The 12,697-nt window shown below is 40.3% G+C and overlaps 1 protein-coding gene across 1 annotated transcript in view; it reads left to right on the forward strand.

Moving 5' to 3' along the window:
- TMEM8B (transmembrane protein 8B) overlaps positions 1-12,697 on the forward strand; it is a 72,571-nt gene that overhangs the window by 11,961 nt on the left and 47,913 nt on the right. The window lies entirely within an intron of this gene.

Consider the following 12,697-nt stretch of genomic DNA (forward strand, 5'->3'; position numbering starts at 1 on the left):
GTTTTTGATACCTTCTATTTTTATTTCATAGTCATTTCCAGATATATCCCTTTCCTTTGTCTCCCAACATTGAACTCTCCCTGGCGCCAAATAAAATAAAATTAAGCAAAAAGTCCAAGTGATATAGTGATTCTGTCTGAAAATATATGCACCATTCTGCCCTTATAAGCCTTTGTTTCTCTTACTGGAGAGCAAGGAGAGGACATTCTGTTATCTACTCTTTATAGTGCTCTTTTCATTTTCATTGCTATAACGTTGTCTATATCGTTCTCCCACATCTCTATATCTCATGCTGCTTTTATACAAATCTCTCTACGTTCCTTTAAATACATTGTATTTGCTATTTCTCTCCACACTCTACAATAATATTCCATCATATTCACATACCACAAACCATCCCCCAAATGATGGGTACTCAGTTTTTTGCTACCACATAAGTGCCTCTATGGGTATTTTGGTATGTATGGGGTCAGCCTTTCTGCTTTTGATCATCCTGGAGGTCATGCCCAATAGTGTGGTTTATGAGAACATCCAACCTGGAGATCACATGCCACATCCTTGTCTTTCTGTGTGAGGCATTTACAAGGTCAAACTTACAAAATAACTGAACTACATTTAATAAATTGATGAAGATAATTGACTATTATACAGCCTTAATGTTTGCAAAGCACTTTAATGATCCCATTTGAGCCTCATGAGAACCCTATAAAGTTGTTATTCTCATTTTACAGATAAAGAAACTGAGGCTCAGAGAGTTTAAGCAACTTATCAATGGTGACACAACACATAAGGGGAAATTTGTGTACATGTCTTCTTGACTCCAAATTTTAGCATTCTATTTTATTGTACCATACCATTTCATGGCATTGGTATCATGATGGGATTTACAAAGAAATTTATTGCTATTTATTTTGGTGGCTTGGTGGCACAGTGGATGGCATGCTAAGTCTGGAGTCAGGAGAACTCATCTTCCTGAGTTCAAATCTGGCCTCAAATACTTGCTAGCTGCATGGCTCTGGGCAAGTCACCCCTGTTTGTCTCAGTTTCCTCATCTGTAAAATGAAGTGGAGAAGGAAATGGAAAACCTCTCTGATATCTCTGCCTAGAAAACCCCGAATCAACTGAAACAACTGAACATCAGTGTGACTTATCCAGGACATTGTTGGTTCTGCACAAAGAACTGAGCTATTATCCTTGTCTTGCAATTACAAGGGGCTTATTCAGGATCAGGCAATCTTTAAATGAATGCATTCATTATCTTGGTATTATAATAAGAACATCTGGATATAATGCAGACTGGGGCGTGTGAGGGTTCTTCTTTCAGTGACCTTGGTAGGATGGAATTTACTTCTGATAAGGGAGGCTGTGTATAGAAGATATCCATGGAAAGAAAGCGGAGTATATTGAGAAGAGAATTCACCCGAAGAGTCAGAAGATAGATCTGCTTCTTTATTAGCTGTTTGACCCTTGGCAAGCCCCTCGATTTCTCTGAGCCCATCTGTAAATCCAGAATGCTGATAATTGTACTACCCCAGGGTTGGTTGATGTGGGGCTCAGGGAGATAAGACGCACAAAAGTGCTTTGTAAATAAACCATAGAGGCTAAATAAATCTGTGATTTCCATTATTGTAATTTACTTGGTTATTGTGATGGTATTTACCACATAGGCCATATCAAGACTGCTTGATTTTTTGGTAGGTAGAGTGTGACTAGGGTAGAGTACAATGGTACTCTCAACTTTCTTGTTCTCAACATTATTCCATTCTTTTTTTTTTTTTAAGCCTTACCTTCTATCTTAGAATCCATATTAAGTGTTGACTCCAAGGCAGAGGAATGGAAAGGACTAGACACCTGGGGTTAAGTGACTTGCTCAGAGACACACATCTAGGAAGTGTCTGAGGTCAAATTTGAACCCAGGACCTCCCATCTCTGGCATGGCTCTTCATCCACTGAGCCACCCACCTGCCCTGATTCTAGGCTTAATGCAGAACATTTTTTGGCTGCCTAGTTGTTTTTTTGCCTTGTGTTGAGCTTGCTGCAGGGGAAAATGATGAGAAATAAAGGAAACCCTTTACCCTGCAGGAGTGCTGGGGTTAGGGGACCTTGGCAAGCTATGAAAGTTAGGGCTGCTGAGAATATAGTAGATGCAGAGTGGAAGTGCAAGATGGGTGGCAGTGAGGAGGAGAGGGCAGTGAAGATTCCTTCTTGTTTTCATTCCAGGTCCAGATCATATGACACACGGGTGAGACATAGGCTTGTACTGAGCCAGCTGGATCTTGTTGAGATTAAATTTTCAGATTGAGCTTTTATATCTCAGAAATCACCAAATTCTACAAATCAAGGCTTGATTTATAGTTTTGTTGATTGTCTAGACCAGTAATTCCCAAAGTGGGCGCTACTGCCCCCTGGTGGGTGCTGCAGCGATCCAGGGAGGTGGTGATGGCCACACTTTTTTTGTATTACATTCTATTCTGAGTTCAATAGTTTCATAATTTCCAGTGGGAGCTAAGTAATATTTTTTTCTGGAAAGGGGACAGTAGGCCAAAAAAGTTTGGGAACCACTAGGACTCTAGACTTAAGTGATGGCAAAAATATTAATAATGCAGATTAAACATGAGCATAACTGATGTCAGTATACATTTATCAGCACACCCTTGATATCATATAGATTTTAATACCGGCCTCACTTTATTAGTCCCTTCTTTCTTGTGTAAAACCTGGGTGCAGCTTGTAATCATTCCCTTAATACTGTTTATGTATTCCTATCAACTGGTCTCTAAAGTTCTAGGGACACAAAGAAAGCTAAAAACACTAGGCTCTGCCTTCAAAGAGCTCACATATCCTTTTGTCCATTAGCCCTTCCAGACTAAAAACATCAAGATGATCTCTGATTCTAGGTGGAATAGTAAATAGAATTCCAGGCCTGGAGTCAGAAAGTCTTGAATTCAAATCCAATGTCAGATACTTATTAGCTGTGAGATCCTTGGCAAGTCACTTCACCTCTGCTTGCCTCAGTTTCCCCAATTGTAATGGGGATAATATAGCATCTACCTCCCAGGATGGTTGTGAGGAACGAATGAAATATTGTAAAGCACTTAGCACAATGCCTTTAACATAGTTGGCACTTCATAAATGTTTATTTTCCTTCCTTTTTTCCTCTACACATAATTTATTGTCATGCCATCTTGGCTCTACTTTCATAGCATCTCTTGCATCCATTCCCCTCCTCTTCATTAATCTCTTCACCCTATTTGAAGCTATAACCACATCCAGCCTGGGCTATCACAACAGCCCTATTGCCTTCAGGCTTTCTCCCCCTCTCCAAACCATCCAGCAATCTTACCATTGCTGGACCAAGCACAGATCTCTTTAGTTGCTCTCTATGGCTTATAAGACAAATTACAGACTCCTTAGTATGTATTTTAGCCTCTACTTTTCAGAGACCAACATACATAGATTTCCAGGCTTAGCTCATATTTCTAAACCTTAAAATGCATAAATCTGAGGGGATTAAGATGATCTGGCATTTATCTTCTTTCCTTCCAGCCAAACTGGGCTACTACCGATTCATCTTATTCAGCTATCTTTTGCCTCAGTTGCCACCATATCTGAAATTCCTTCCTTCCTTCCTTCTCTCTACCTATAGAGACTTTTCAGTTCCTTTGAGACCCAGCTCAAGGGCCAACTCTTCTGTAAAGACTTTCCTGACCCTCCTTCCCTCAAATCAAAGTGAATTTTTCCTTTCCCAAGTCTTCTTAGAGTATGTTGGATTTCTGGTATCCATATGGCATTCTATTTGGTTGTTTACTTATTAGTGAACATTTTGTGTGCCCCTTTGTGGATTGCAAGATCTAGGAGGGCAGGGAACATGTGTCCCTAATGCCTAGAAGACTTAATCAGTGTTGGACTGAATTGATTATATTGGATTCTATGTGTCTCCTAAGGAGAGTCAATTCTTTTTTTCTTTTCTTTGTTTATATTTTTATGCTGTATTTACTCATTTCAGTCATGCTCAACTCTTCATGACCCCATTTGGGATTTTCTTGGCAAAGACATTGGAATAATTCATCATTTCCATTTCCATTTCATTTTACAGATGATGTAACTGAGACAAACAGGGTTAAGCGAACTTGCCCAAGGTTACACAACACACACACAACACACACATACACACACACACACAAGTCACATAAGGCTGGATTTGAATTCAGGAAGATGAATCTTCATGATTCCAAGGCTGTTGCTCTATCCACTGTATCACCTAGTTGCCTCTCAATTCTTATTTTTCCTGAAAAACCACTTAGAAGTGGATTACAATAGATATTGCCTTTTGGTTTGCCATTTGCTCATCCCACTTGACTTGGTGCAAGGAATTTTCTTCCTTAGATTTTTGAATCTCTATCTAACCTCATCCCCACCTCTTCTGGCTAGAATACTACTACCAAGGCACCAATCTCATCCTCCTGACAGTCAATTATCAGGAACATGTTTGGGGTGCCTCCAACTGTGGAGATATCAACTCTGGGATCTCTCTGATACTATAAATTGTTGAGAAAGTACTGACTTACACTGATAGAGTTTCCTCTAAAGAAGTTCCCTACCTCAATGAACTTATGGACCCTAGCTTAAATGAAAAAACAGACCAGCTTGACCCCTTGCCCCTGCCCCCAATCATTGGTCTTTAAAGCAGGAGGATTTTCTTAAGAAAGTCTCCCTTTATTTTGCTGTAAGACTTCAGTGGCAAAGGAGGCACATGTCACAGGCTAGGACCAGAAATCAGGCAATAATCACCTCTTCATGACTCTTCTCTCCTGATCTTGGCTCTTTGCATGTCTAGTTTAAAAGTTTTTTTGTTAATGGGCTTGGTTTAGGGCAACTAGGTGGCATAGTGGATAGAGTGCTAGGTCTAGGAGTCAGGAAGACATGAATTCAAATCCAGATACTTAATAAATGCTTGATCCTGGGCAAGTCATTTCACCCTGTTGGCTCAGTTTCCTCAACTGTAAAATGAGGTGGAGCAGGAAATGGCAAACTATTCCAGTGTCTTTGCCAAAAAACCCCAGATGAGTTAGACATGGCTGAAACAATTGAACAAGAGCAAAAGTTAATGGTTTGGGAAAGTGAACCTGACTATCCTTAGGTGAAATAAACCTCAGATTGGCTAAGCTGTAAAGTGTAATGTTGAAGAAATTGTTCCAATCTTCTTAAAATGATTATCAGAACACAGATTTAGCATATGAAAGGAACTTTGAGATCATCTAGTCCAGGGCAATCATTTTACAGATGAAGAAACTGAGTCAAACAGGATGAAGTGACTTGCCCAGGATTACAAAGCTAGTGTCTGAGCCCTGATTTGAACTCAGGTCTATTTTGAATCCAGGTCTGGTGTCTATCCACTGTACCACCTAGCTGTCCCTAAATGGGGTTGTTTAACTTAAAGAGTAGATGGCATTGAGGAGAGCATGATAGCAATCTTCAAATGTCTGAGGGGCTGTCCTATAGAAAAAGGGTTCGTGTTGCTTGTTGGATCCAGTGAGCAAAACTAGGTATAGAGGATGGAAGCTATAGGGAGTGAATCAGTATAAAACGAGAGGCTTGTCAGGGAATTTTCAGGTAAGGATAGTATGGGCTAGATGGTCTCTGAGATCCCTGAGAGGCATCATGGTATGATAGATGGCATGTTGAGTCAGGAAGCTTGGGTTCAAGTCCTACCTCTGACACTTAACTATCTGTAAGCCTTTGGGCATTTTATTGAACCTCTCTGAGTCTCATTTTCTTTATTTGAAAAAATAGTCAAAATGCCTATAGCATTTTCCTCACCAAGCTATTATGAAGCTCATATGACTCATATAAGTAAAGTCCTTTGAAAATCTTAACATTTATAAGTATATAAATGCTCATCATCACCACAATTATTGCTGTCATCACTATTATCATCACCATTATCATCATTGTAACATCACCATCATCATTACCATTATTACCACCATCAGCATCACCATCATCATTACCATTATCACCACCATCAGCATCACCATCATCATTACCATTATCACCACCATCAGCATCACCATCATCAATGTCACCATCATCACCAATATCACTGTAACATAACTATCTCTATCATTATCATTATCACCACCATCACTGTAACATCATCACCATCATCACCATTTTGACAACATTATCATCAACCGAATTATCACTGTCATTACCATTTCCACCTAATCATCACTATATCACTATCATCATTATTACCATCACCATCACCAGCAACATCATTGTAACATCACTATCATCACCATCATCACTGTAATGTTACTATCAACATCATTATCATCATCAGAGTCATCCTCATTGCCACCACCACCATCATCATCATCATTACACCTCAGGAAAGAGAAAATATCACAGCACACAGCTACCTTTGGCTGTCTTCTCAGGAGACAGTATATTGGGAAAGACAGACAGAAATATGTCCCCATCAGGGTACTGTCCCAGGGATCCCAAGCAATGTAGTCATGCCCTTCCTGTAAGAAGATAGCTTTACTTGGGTCTGAGTCTTGAGTCACAAACAACTGTACCTGTCAAAATAGCATTTGGCCTAATTTATACCAACCGGCCACAGTCATTGCTATTCTTCCTTTAATCTATCTTAAGTTAATCATGGTTAGGCAATGCAACCCTGCTGTGGCTGGCTCTGTTTCTCTCCACGCCCTGGTGCTGACTTGAGTTCTCCTTCCATTCTGCCATTAATTTGGACTCTGGTTCTCACTCTCATTCTCCTTTACTACTTTTACAATACCCATACATTCAAGCACCAGGGAAAAAGTATTCTGGTCTTTCTAGGGTACTTCATTAAAAATGTCTTACTTTCCCACATCTATAACACACATGCCCCTTTCAATTTCCATTTTTTCCTTCCTTCCAGCTTTCACAATAGGGACTACTGGCTCCTTGCCAAGTACATCTTCCTTTCTCTCCTGTTGGTCAGGCCCATTTCCTCTTATCTCTTTTGGAAGGTCAGGCTCACTTGCTCTCCACATGAAAGACAGTCTGGTGGTTCTGCTCAATTACTAATTGTCAGATCTCCTGGGAAAGAAGAAGATATAGTATATCAAGAGATATCATGTCGAGGTCATTTTCCCATAGCATTCGCCTTAATTGCTTGGCACTGTTTGACTGCCAAATCTCTTAATACCATAGTGATGAAAGACTGACTCGTCTCAGGTTATAGTGCACGGTTTGGTCCAGAAATATTTCTGGTTAAATTTGATCCTTGTGAAGACCTCATATAGGCTGCTATTTTAAAGTTCTCCCGGGAGGCACTACTTTCTGGAAAAAGAGGTCTGACATTTTGTCTATTGCAATGTCCTGACATGTTGGCACAGAAAGAACATCAGAGAATGGAGGATCTCTAGGATGCACTAATATTTGGGACTTATTAGAAGGCACATAGTAAATAATTTCTGAGAGATTTTTCTGCTACTCTATCATCTGTCAAAGGAACATAATAAAATATAGGGCATGTTTGTTACAGTTCAGTCATTTTTCAGTTATATCCGAGTCTTTGTGATCCCATTTAGGGTTTTCTTGGCAAAGATACTGAAGTGGTTTGCCATTTCCTTCTCCAGCTCATTTTATAGTTGAGGAAAGTGAGGCAAACAGGGTTAAATGACTTGCTCAGGGTCATACAGATTGTAAATGTCTGAGGCCAGATTTGAATTCTGGAAGATGAGTCTTCCTCACTGCAGGTCAGGCATTCTGTCCTTATTCAGGGGCATCCTTTGTCTTGATTTTCCCCATTTTTCTTCCAGTTAAGGTCAGGCTTAGCTCATGCTCCCTCTAGCTCTGCTTGCCACATTACCTCATCCTCTTCTTCCCTTTGCAAGATTCTCTACCTCAGAGCATGATTAACCCTTTACTCTCTATCTCCCATCTCTGTCCATTTGTACAGATTGTACCCCATACACACACTCCCTCCTTATCTTGTTTTAGAATCCTTTATTTATTAGAATCCTTCAAAGCTCAGCTCAAATGCCACTGTTTACAAGATACTTTTCCTGATCCCTTAGCTCCTAGTGCGTTCCTCTCCCATCCTGTATTTATTTTGTTTATATTTATATACGGATATGTCTTGAGGATAGGGACACGTCATTTTTATCTTTGTATCCTGAGAACCTACCATAGTGTCTGGCACAAGCAAGTACTTATTATTCTTGTTGCTTGTTTTGTAAATTGAGGTTCTGATACATATTCTGTGCATATCTATCGGTTCCTCAGTACTCAATCCAAAGCTACCCTCCTGGGACTTTCTCACTTGAGCTTGCAACTTCCTCCTCCTGCTTATCTGCTTTCACCAATGCAAGGCCTGCTGCTGCCTCAGGTTTTGTATTTCACAAGTTATCCTTGGGGCTTATCTAGGGCTGGTTCTAGCTGTTGTCACTGACTAGTCCTAGTCATCTTTAATATCCTCAGCCTCAGTTGGATAACTGGATTTCTAATCTCTGTGACTTTCTTTGTCAGTTTGCTTCTGAGTAATCCCTCTAGAGTTTTCTGGTATTTAGAGGGTCTCTTCCATATTGGAGCCACTCCCACATAATTTCCTTAGTTGTGTCTTTAAATACCCAGAGTCCCAGTTGCTTGTTCTCTCTGCATTAGTTATAGTTTCAACATGTTCTCTGGATCTCCGTGGGTAGTGCAATCATCTGTTGCTATCAATCAATCAAACAATAAGCACATTAAGCTCTTACTAGATGCCAGGCATTTTCCTGGAGGCTGGGAATAGGAATGTAAAATCAAGACAGTCTCTGTTGATTTACCTGGGGGGAGCAACATTTGCACATACAAATACAAAGCATTGTTCTTGTTCAGTCATGTCTGACGCTTCTTGACTCCATTTGGCGTTCTTGGCCAGGGTTTGTTTGCTAGTTCCTTTTCCATCACATTTTACAGATGAGAAAACTGAGGCAAACAAGGTTAAGTAAGAGACTCACCCAGGGTCACACAGCTAGTGAGTGTCTAAGGCCAAATTTGAAATCAAGAAGAGTCTTCCAGATTCCAAGCCCAGAGCTCTATCCATTGCACCTCCTAGCTGCCCACAAATACATAGCATAAACAGTTCAATAATTAGCACTTGGGGATATCAGGAAAGACATTCTATTCGGAGGTGGCTCTTGCATTTAATTTGAAAGAAGCAAGGGATTCTAAAAGGCAAAGATAAGAAGGGAGCACATTCCAGGCTTGGGGACAATCTGTGCCAACTCCTGGATTTGGGACATGGACTATCCTGGATGAATGCAGCAGTGGGCCAGTTTGGCTAGGCTGTGGAGTGTCAAAAGGAGAATAATGTGTAATAAACCTGGAAGGGAGGGGAGGCTGAAGCTAGATTGTAAATGACTTTAAATGCTAAACAGGAGAGTTGGTATTTTTCTGTTTTCCTCTAGAGTCTATCGGAGCCACTTGAGCTTTTTCAGTAGTGGAATGACAATGTCAGATCTGTGTTTTAGGACCATAGCTTTGACAAGCATAGGTTGTAATGAAAAGAGAGGCTTCAGTAACAGAGACCAATTAATTAGAAGGCTATTGTGAATAATTCAAGCCAGAGAGCTAGATAATGAATACTATAGTGGTGACCATTTAAAAATATATTTCCCCCCAATTACATGTAATAACACTTTTTTACATTTGTTTTTCAATGTTTTGAGTTCCAATTTCTCTCCCTCTTTTCCTTCCTTACTCCCTCCCTGAGATGCCATGTAACTTGATCTAGGTTATAGATGTGTGATCATGTAAAACACACTTCCACATTGGTCATGCTGTGGAAGAAGACTTACAAAAAGCAAAAACAAAAAAAAAATCATGAAAAAATAAAGTGAAAAATAGTATGTTTTGATCTGCATTCAGACTCCAGTAGTTTTTTTCCTCTGGAATTGGATAGCATTTTTCATGAATCCTTTGGAACTGTCTTAGATCAATGTATTGCTGAGACTAGCTAAGTCTTCATAGTTGATCATTCTACAATATTGCTGTTACTGTGTTCAACATTCTCCTGGTTCTACTCATTTCACTTTGCATCAGTTCATGTAGGACTTTCCAGGTTTTTCTGAAATTATCCTGCTTGTCATTTCTTATGGTCCAATATTATTCCACTATAATCATATACCATGACTTGCTTAGCTATTCCTCAATTGACAGATAGATAGCCACTCAGTTTCTAATTCTTTGTGGGTAGTGGACATTTGAGTGGAGAAACAAGGGTGGATTTGAGAGATATTGGCATATGGTTGGATATGGATGATGGGGATGGTGAGTGAAAGTGAAGGGCCGCCCAAAGTTCTCATGATCTCCTGGAGTTCTGGTCATTTCTTGAAGTCCATTCATTTTCCAATTTCTGTTTCGGGGCCACCAGGATTGACCTACCTCCTCCTATCCTTTTATCACCAACCTATTACATCTGGCCAGAGTTCTCTCCTCTGATTCCTGGCAGACTAAGGCTACAGGCTGCCAACTTCTCCCATCCCTTCTCCTGAATAATGTCACAGATATTTTGAGGTTTTCTCGGGGTTTTTATTACTCATAACCACAGGGAGTCAGACAGGAGGTAAAAATAACAGACATGAGGAAAGTTACAAAGTTACAGGATCTTAAAAGCTGTTGTTTATAGAGTCCTTGCAAAGTACTTTAAATACATTTTCTCATTTGATTGTCACAATGACCCTGTGAAGTTAAGTACTATATCTAGTGTCTTCATAGTTCATGAGGAAGCTGAGTCTCATGGACCTATGCAAGGTCATATAGCTTGCAAGTGTCAGAGATAGAATTTGGATCTCTCCTGATTTCAAGTCTAGTAAAAAGCACTGGACCTGGAGGCAAGAAGACTCATCTTCCTGAGATCAAATCCAGACTCAGACACTTTCTAGTGGTATAATTCTGGGCAAGGCACTTAACCCTGTTTGCCTCAGTTTCCTCATTGGTAAAATGATCTGGAGAAGTAAATGGTAAACTACTACAATACCTTTGTCAATAAAACTCCAAATTGGGTTAAGACTCAGACACGACTGAAAAAGGACTGATAAGACAATTCTTGCCTTTATACCATTTTGACATTTAGAATATAAAGGTTTTTGCTAGAATGTTAGTGGAACTAGGAATTATTTTCTTTGCCACCTCCCAGAGCCATAACTAAGATAAGGTGATAAGATTTTGGTCCCAGAGGGTCACAATCTAGGGGGCCCTGCTTCTGTAATATAACAACTGAGGTTAGTGGCTAGTGAGTAAGAGTAATTAGTTAAAATAGGAAGCTATCAGACTGTAAGCTTCTTGGGTCACTGAACACTCTACCTCTGCTGTAGTAGTACCCTTATGGTATTTTGGGATCTCTGCCTCCTTCATTCTTCAGATGAATTGTTCTAGGTTCCCAAATAGCTAGTTATTAATCTGGATCCTCCTTAAACTCTTTTTACTAACTCATCTCATTTCTTGTTTTTGAGAGCTAGTCTTACCCAACCTTCTCTTCTTTTCGCATTAGGTTTTGTGGTGTTAGAGAACTCATAAGCACTTGTAGTGATTCTTTGAGTGCATGGAAGACTCAAATGAGATTCATTTAAGTCACAAAGGAAGCACCATACTTTTGTGTCTGCCTCAGCATTTCTTAACTTCATACAGAAAGATTTTCTTGGGCAACTGACACTTTCTCAGTGTCAGGCTCAGAGGAGATGTGATAGCTATCTTTAATCATCTGAAAGGATGTAATGTGGAAGATGGAATAGACTTGTTTGGTTGGACTTCAGAACCCCAAACTGGGAGGAATGAGTGTAAGTTACAAGGAATCAAATTTAGGTGTGATTCAAGTGGAAGCTTCTTTATAGTCAGGCCAATCCATAAATGGAATGGACTGCTTTAGGAGGGAGTAGGTTCTCTCCTCTTTGGAGGTCTTCAGGCAGATGCTGGTTGATTACTTTTTGGGGTGTGTTTTAGAAGGAATTCTTTTTGAGTATGGATTGAACTACAGTGGCTACCCAAGTCCCTGCCATCTTTGAAATTTTATGATTATCTCTTGACCTTGGGACCCTACTATAGTGGAGCCATTGTAGAGCGTTTGTAAGATCACAATTTCTGAGTTACTTATAGGACTCTAAGAGCTAAGAAAGGCAAAAGATATTAGACAGTTATTAGCCATGGTAATCATGATGGGCCAGCTAGGTGAAGAAGTAAACAAATCACTGGGTTTGGAGTCAGGAAGACCTCAGATGCTTACTAGCATTGTAACCCTGGGCTGACACTTCACCATTCTCCCAAGGTTGTAAATCCCTTATCCCAAATGGGAAAGTAATTATAAAGTGCTTAGCTCATTTAGCTAGCACCTAAAAAACTCTATGTAGCATTTCCCAGGCTTCCCTTGCCTTCCCTTGCCTTCCCTTGCCTTCCCTTGCCTTCCCTTCCCTTGCCTTCCCTTCCCTTGCCTTGCCTTGCCTTCCCTTGCCTTGCCTTGCCTTCCCTTGCCTTCCCTTGCCTTGCCTTGCCTTCCCTTGCCTTCCCTTGCCTTCCCTTCCCTTGCCTTTCCCTTGCCTTGCCTTCCCTTGCCTTCCCTTGTTTTGCCTTCCCTTCCCATTCTTGTCCTTTTTCCTCTTCCTAAGAGGCTCTTTAGGTTTACTTTTGAGGGATTGGGGTCACCTATTTCCAGAGAGCTGATTTA

The sequence above is a fragment of the Gracilinanus agilis genome, chromosome 1 (genome assembly GCF_016433145.1).
Source record: "Gracilinanus agilis isolate LMUSP501 chromosome 1, AgileGrace, whole genome shotgun sequence".
Taxonomy (NCBI): Eukaryota; Metazoa; Chordata; class Mammalia; order Didelphimorphia; family Didelphidae; genus Gracilinanus; species Gracilinanus agilis.